A 6,696-nucleotide genomic window follows, 5' to 3' on the forward strand; every position below is an offset into this window, starting at 1 on the left:
CTACTGAGAGGCTCTGGGTTGGAAGAAATTAGAGTCTTGCTGTAATGAAAGTGTCGGGGGTGATTGAGCTTAGACTGGAGAATCGTTGTGATGGGAATACCGTAAAGCAGGTTCAAGCATCATGCCTTCGTTCAGCAAATATTTACTGAGCTCTGACTTTATATCAGTCCCTGGATATATTTAAATATGATGGACACAGCTGAGCCCTCATGGAGCTCACATCCTAGGAAGGATGGTGACATGAGAAAGGTCATTCTCCCTGTGTTGAGCCACATGAAGGAAAAAATGATGGACACCAATGGAGCATATAAGAAAACCAAACCTAGGCTGAGGAATAGGGAATGCTTTCTGGAGAACAGGATGTTTACACGGTAAAGGAAGAAAATTAATGTGCATTTGACTTATAAACCTCATTTGACTGCTTCTCAATTATGACTATCAAATATATCTATATAATAATTTCCACACTCATTTTCTCCTTTCCAACCCTGCACTGACTTCTTTTGTTAGCTATCGCAACACACTAGTTAGATTTGAAATCTCTCTTTCAATTAAATTTGGAAATCCCAGCAGGGAAACATTCTCACTAGTCTGTCTGATTAAGAATAGAAAAAGAATTGTATTTTGACATCTATAATCAAACCTCACAAAATAGCCCCAATTGATGTTAAAATTCACACTTCAACCATATATTATATTCCTGTTTTCAATAGCACTAACTCTGTAACACTTTAAATCTTATTATCATTTTCTAATTTATTGCCCTTACAAAATTCTGTATGATTATGAAATTGACAAGATGAGTTTTAAGTAGAAATGAGCTTCCTTTTTTTACAAAATTTGGGACATTAAATTCTCGCTTTATTGAACTAACAAAAAAAGATATCCAATTTTGTGTAGATATGGCTTAAGGTGGTTGCAGGTATAGTCTTTTTGGAAGAGGGAAATAAGACTTTTAAAATGTGGAATTTGAAGATAAACTATGAAACGTTGACTTGCCAACTTGCAGCATATCAAAATGTCAGCTCAGCACCTTAAAGAGTCTAAAGGGATTATTCAGCCCAATTTTCTCTGTGCTTAATGCCATATCCTGGCTTAGAGTCAGGTTCCTTTGGAAGAATATTTAACTCTTTCTGCACATCATTATTCCATTTTAAGCAATAAAGTTGTGATTTCCTAAATGACATTCTAATAATCTGAAATATTTCCCCCAGCTTTGAAAGGATCCGTGCTTTGAGGATATAGCTTACATACTGCGATAACCTCAATCATTCCGTAGCAAGAATAGTATACCAAAATTACACTTACACGTCCATTAGTAAGTCCTAGCACAAATGATAATAAGAATATTCTTAGCATTATCCCAGGAAGAGACAGTGACTTGAATCTTATGACAACTGTCTTTAAGCCTGTGGGCAGTGCTCAATGGCTTTCATGAAACAACGTACAGCTTTAACCACGGTATTCAACCTCTGAAGGAACAGGTACGTTACATAACATTTGGAAGGGGCCTCGGAGGTGGTCAAGTCTACTTTCCGTATGATTAATGAATCCCCCATATTGCTCTCCTGATAGAGGGGCTCAAGGACTCTGAGACCTTTGTTATCAAAGAACTCCCCAGCTCAGGAAGCAGCCCATGACCTTGTGTGATAGCTCTAATATGAAATTCTTCCTTGTAGCCTGCCCTAATTACCCTTCCAAAACTTTAGCTACCTGAGCAATTTCTATACTAACGGGTTGCATAGAGTAGATCCAATTATTTTCTCACAGGACAGCCCTACTACTATTATGATTAAATCATTCTTTAATTAATTCAGCCATCTATTGGGCATCCACTATGAGTTAGACACCCGTCTCATCACTGGGGATATAACAGCAAACAAAGTTACTTCCCTCCTAGAACTCACATTCTGGAGAGAGTACAGAGGAAGAAAATAAGCCAACAATTATAAGTAAACATGTAATATGTCAGTGGAGAAAACTCAGGAACGGGGGATTGCTACAGTGTGTGGGATGAGGAGGGGAGCTGTGAGGTTATCTCGAGTGGTCATGGAAGCACTCCCCGCAAAGTACAGGTATGCAGAGACCTCAAGAATTGAGACGAAGTGGGGAGACAGAAGTGTGAGTGCAAAGCTCCTGATTCCTCCCAGTCTGGAGTGGCAAGCAGATTTAGCCCCTTCCGTTGATTCTGTTTGGTTGGTAGTGCTGTCCAGATCTCCACATTGAAGGCTGAAATATCAGTCCTGTCCTGGCTGGTGTAAAAGAGTGCTTGATTTGATTAGTAATATCTGCCATGGATGCCCAACAGAGTGGCAGTTGCTATACCGCACAAGCATATTGTAGGTGTGCACTGTATTTCATGCAACTCACACACAGTCTTCTCTTCTCCCACTAGCAGTAACTTCATTCTTTTAAGCAAATCTCTTATTTTAAGGTATTTTTTTCCAGTCTTTACCATATTTGCCTTTCTCAGGGGTAAAGTCTAGTTGGGTAATAATCTCACTTAAAGGGTGGAAGTCAAGGCTGTGCATAATAATTTAGGTATCTTCTAAGCATAGAGAAAACCTAAAATCCCAGTAGCTTGTTCTGGAGTACATAATGAGACATTTTCAGACTAGGGCTATATTAATTTGGGTAGAGGACTCCTCATCGTGTCCATGTGTTTAGTGCTAAGTGGCTACTGATATGACAGGCTCATGACAGGTACTTTTCTCTCTCCTTCCCCTCCTTGGTTCAAAACTTAACATGAAATTTAAAGAAAGCTGTGTATGTGTGAGGAGTATCATTTGTGAAAGCAGACCCCAATCACTTCAGTCTGCAAGTTCTAGCACACAGCGTAAAACCACAGCTCAACGTTGCCCCATTCTTAACGAAAGGTTAATGCTTTAAGCTTTAAAAAAAAATTTGGATCTGTTGTTCGGTAATTGGAATAAACATTCAAATTTGAGTATCAAATTTCTCATTAGTTTCACATCAATACCTGTGCTGCAACTATGGATCAGTGAACTGGGCTCCTCACTGCCCAAGTGAGTTCATTAATCATTCTCCCCTAAGATGGCTGTGTAAGTAGACAGCTGTTCTAAGCAGCTGTCTTCGGGCGCAGCTCCTCTCAGACAGTGGGAAACTTTTTGCATGAGTCTGCTGTTGTTTTAGATGGAAGTCCTACTTGTATTTACAGGTCCAGAAGCAACTGGATCTCAGGTGAGTTAACGCATTTCAATTTGTAAATGGTCACTTTATGGTCACAGAGAGAAAGGTTTAAAACCATTCAGGCTAAGTTTCCATGTCTTATCTGACTTATCACCAGGAAAAAGAAATACGAAGCTATGCATTTCAAGCTCACACTGCATTTGGTGAAAAGCCACAAACCTAAACTGAACTCTTGTAACCCTTTTTTCCTGCCCCAAATGATATGCCCTGGCTTGTTAGCTCTCCTGATCTTCCAACTATAGATAGTTAACTTTATTTTTATATTTTTGGATACATTTGGCTGCTTAGAGAGATCAGAATCCACACGCAGCTCCGATTCTCCATTATATTGAAGCAAGTACTCCAGTAATTGGAGCTTATCCTGTTTTAATATATGCAATCAGGAAATTTGAAACGGCCTTGATGGCCCCTATAATATTTCCCTTAGATGCTCTCTGATATGTCCGTGTCTACAAGTTCATCCACACAGCAATGACCTCATGTGGCAACCTTTTTCCATCTACTAGAACACTTAGTAGTAACATGAGAACCTGATTATCTTCTCTTAGAAAAAAAAAAAGAGGAAAGACAAAGAAAAACAACACACATACACACAAACTTAAGAGGTATCTCTCTCTTGGAAGCAAAACCACCAAGACAAGTAGACACACATTGGAGAAAATAAAAATCACAGAATCCAAACAATTGTTTCCTGGGGAGAAGGTGGGTGGAGGGTTGTTGGGAATCAAAGGAGAGCCAGGCATACCTATTTCCTGGAGATGTATTTACCTTTCACATTAAGGAAAAGTGAACATGCCAAAAGTTCAACTCAAGAAGATTTTTTATTTCTCTCATTAAATGCAATCAAAAATAAACACAGGGAGCTGGTAGGGAAAAGAATGAATGTATTGCTTCGGCACTTCTTAGATAAATAATTTAAAATGGGACTTTCCTAGCGTGTGCTATAAAAAGTTCTGAAGTAGGCAATGCCATCCCCAAGTGAGAGATGAGGCAACAAAAGGTGATTCATTCACTCACTCATTTAGTATTCCTGTTAACAAACAGTTACTGAGAGTCTACTGGGTACCAGGCAGTATTCTGGGCATTGGGACTTGGGGTACACAAGGCAGAGAAGGGTCTTGCTTTCATAATGTTTAGATTTCAGTGGGGAAAAGTTAGAAAATAAACAAATTAGAATAGCAGCTAGTGGCCAGGCTCAGTGGCTCACACCTGTAATCCCAGCACTTTGGGAGGCCAAGGCAGGCAGATCACCAGAGGTAAGGAGTTGGAGACCAGCCTGACCAACATGGCGAAACCCCATCTCTACTAAAAATACAGAAAGTATCTGGGCGTGGTGGCACTTGCCTGTAATCCCAGCTACTCCGGAGACTGAGGCAGGAGAATTGCTTGAACCCGGAAGGCGGAGGTTGCAGTGAGCCGAGATGGCGCCACTGCCCTCCATCCTGGATGACAGGGTGAGCACCCTGGCATGAAAAAAAAAAAAAAAGCAGCTAGTAATAACTGTCAAAGATAAAAATAAAATAGAATGATATCATGAAGAGAGATTAGCAGTTTTTTAAGGTTGGGTGATATTGGAGGTTTCAAGGAGGTTGGAGAATTTAAATTGAGATCTGTAAAACAAGAAGAACCAGGGCTGGAGGAGCAGGCAGAAGTCACTCTCCTAATCCTATAGCTGCTACAAAATGGGATTACTTAAGCTCACATCTGTATGACTGCAAAGTTTCAGTCTTTCTCCCAATCTCCACTTTACTGGAGCATCATGAAATGTACAGCCAGTATTGTCAACTATTAAATCGAGAGGATAACTGGCAATTATGTGTAAAATGGGAGTTGTGTAAATAGCATAATAGGATAAAGTATAAATTGTCTGCTTCTGCTTGGGCCTGTCCAAACTGGTTATCAACTCAGCCTCATTTCTGTAGATAGTTGTCCACATTAAACTTCCTCTGGACATAGCTTTATCTTGAGAGCATTATTTCTAGATGTGTCCTCATCCTTAAAATTAATGTATTTTGCCATTATAGAAGCGTTGTGTATTTGTCTTCATTGATTTTGGATTCTTACTCTCTTCAGATCCAACTTACTCTAGTGTAGCTTAAAAGTGCATGAGCTGTAGCATGGAGTATGTTGTGACTGGAGCTTTGATTGCATTCCAGTCAATGTGGGGATGCAGTGAGAAATAGAATAAAGACTTATAAAACATTTTAAAATAGTACATGAAAAGACAGACTCAGAAAGCTTTGCAGAGTTGAGCCATCTATGCTCAGTGGAGAATATTAATGGAAATTGTTTAATGATTGTCTTTCATAGTAATTATGTATTAAAACGCTAAACACTTGAATGGAAACTTTGGTCTCTGAGATTCTTGGAACATTCTCTAGATTCCACTCCAGGGATGATTTCACCCCCTACTGCATCGCTCGCCTTCTGAGGCTGATTGTTTCATCTCCTTCAATGTACTTGGCAATGGTTTGTTCTTTTATAAATCTAGTTGACTAAAGAAGAACCCAAAAGTCAAACCAAAGTCGATAACCTTTAACTTCTGAGATTTTTCAAAGCCTGTTGAAGTAAAATCTGCTATTTATACATTCTTCTTTTCTTTTCTTTTACTTTTATGTCCTTATCAACTTATTTATATAATTGGTACTTGGATCTCATCAGACAAAGCCATCAGTGTTTTATGGTGTATATGGAGGAAATTACTAGGTAATAAATATTATATAAAGAGTATTGATAAAACTCAGATTTTGAAATATGTTTTATAATATTACAACCATAAATATGGGTTACATTATATCCCTGGAATGTTCCTCCTTGTTCCTGTTTTTGCTGAAATTACAAATATGGATTCAATTTCTCCTTTAAATTTCAGTTATATTTCATTCCTTGGGCTTCTGACCTCAAGGGTCAAACTAAAGAAAACTGTTATATTTTATTCTATTGAAAGCTAACAACAATCCAGAGTGATTTGTATAAATGAACCTGGCGAGAAAATAAGAACCCATGCATAAATTATTTTGTATGCAATTTTTATAACTATAAATTTTGTAAAATATGTTATTTATAACGTTATCATTTCTGACAGTTGTATCATGGGTGTGAGAACATTCAACTACAAAACAAAGTCACAGATGCACGAAAATCAGAGCTTAAAGAATTGTAAAAACACATCTGGTTTAATCCCCTCTCTTTAAAGATGGAGAAATCAAGATACAGAAAGGCAGTGGACCTTGTTTCTGGTGGCTCAGCCACGTAAGGGTAAAGCCCTGGCATACTGACGGTGTGTGGAAGCAACAGAAGAACTTTCTTCAGGCTATTGGTGTAAAGTTTCTATGGTCTAACTATGCAATCTTATGTGATACTCAGTGAAATGTCTTTGAAATTTTTATGTAAAGAATATTTTATGAATACAAACTTCCACTAACTAGAAAACCCTATGTTATGGATCGAATGTTTGTGTCCCCCCAAGATTTATATATTGAAACC

General features: G+C 38.4%; 1 long non-coding RNA gene across 1 annotated transcript in view; it reads left to right on the forward strand.

The window, feature by feature from the left end:
• The window catches only part of LOC131381266 (uncharacterized), a 42,400-nt gene extending 35,968 nt beyond the window's left edge, over positions 1-6,432 (forward strand). The window contains exon 3 of the long non-coding RNA XR_009209892.1: positions 6,296-6,432. This is a non-coding gene — a long non-coding RNA (uncharacterized LOC131381266). The remainder of the gene's footprint in view (positions 1-6,295) is intronic.
• Positions 6,433-6,696: the final 264 nt, after the last annotated feature.

The sequence above is a fragment of the Hylobates moloch genome, unplaced genomic scaffold, assembly GCF_009828535.3.
Source record: "Hylobates moloch isolate HMO894 unplaced genomic scaffold, HMol_V3 SCAFFOLD_14, whole genome shotgun sequence".
NCBI classification, from domain to species: domain Eukaryota; kingdom Metazoa; phylum Chordata; class Mammalia; order Primates; family Hylobatidae; genus Hylobates; species Hylobates moloch.